This window comes from Austrofundulus limnaeus, unplaced genomic scaffold (assembly GCF_001266775.1).
Source record: "Austrofundulus limnaeus strain Quisiro unplaced genomic scaffold, Austrofundulus_limnaeus-1.0 Scaffold922, whole genome shotgun sequence".
NCBI lineage: Eukaryota > Metazoa > Chordata > Actinopteri > Cyprinodontiformes > Rivulidae > Austrofundulus > Austrofundulus limnaeus.
The window spans coordinates 96,951-97,975 of record NW_013953324.1 but is presented as its reverse complement, the minus strand read 5'-3'; positions in this window follow the sequence as shown (position 1 = coordinate 97,975).

Sequence of the window (1,025 nt, the reverse complement as noted above, 5' to 3'; positions counted from 1 at the left end):
CTGGTCCTGGTCCTGGTCCTGGCCCGGTTCGGTCTGATGCTGCTGATCAGCAGGAGGACTACAGCTGACAGGAGGGAGGGGCGGGGTGAACGGCACACCGCACAGGATTATGGGATTGTAGTTCTTAAAGGCGCCACCACGTGACTCTTCATGACGAGGACGGCAGCCATGTTGTTCAGGGCAAGAACACCTGTTGTTTACCTGCTGGTGCTGAATGTGGTCATCATGTTCAGTTTAACTCTGTACATCAATAAAACTTAACTAATGACAATCATTAGTTTTGATTTGATAGAAATGTTTCCCACTATATGTTGTTGTATCAGGTAAAACATTTAGTTTATTTTTTTATAAAAACAATGCACAATACAAAACTGATATAAAAGGTTTTACATTTTTTTGCATTCACTTAATGCAATAAGAACAATTAAGAGAAGAATAATATACTAGAAAAAAAACAACATAAAAAGTATCAAGTAAAAACATATTGTCAAAGTACACATGTTTGTAATGAATGATGTTTCTAATAGGAACTAACAGAAACTAACAAATAAAAAAACTCATATTTATGTGTAATTCTATGTGGAAATGTAACTATGAAAACCTGTTTACACTGACAGCCCACCTGTTCCTGTTTACACTGACAGCCCACCTCTTCCTGTTAACACTGACAGCCCACCTCTTCCTGTTTACACTGACAGCCAACCTCTTCCTGACAGCCCACCTCTTCCTGTTAACACTGACAGCCCACCTCTTCCTGTTTACACTGACAGCCCACCTCTTCCTGTTAACACTGACAGCCCACCCCTTCCTGTTCACACTGACAGCCCACCTCTTCCTGTTAACACTGACAGCCCACCTCTTCCTGTTTACATTGACAGCCCACCTCTTCCTGTTTACACTGACAGCCCACTGCTTCCTGTTTACACTGACAGCCCACCTCTTCCTGTTAACACTGACAGCCCACCTCTTCCTGTTAACACTGACAGCCCACCTCTTCCTGTTTACACTGACAGCCCACCTCTTCC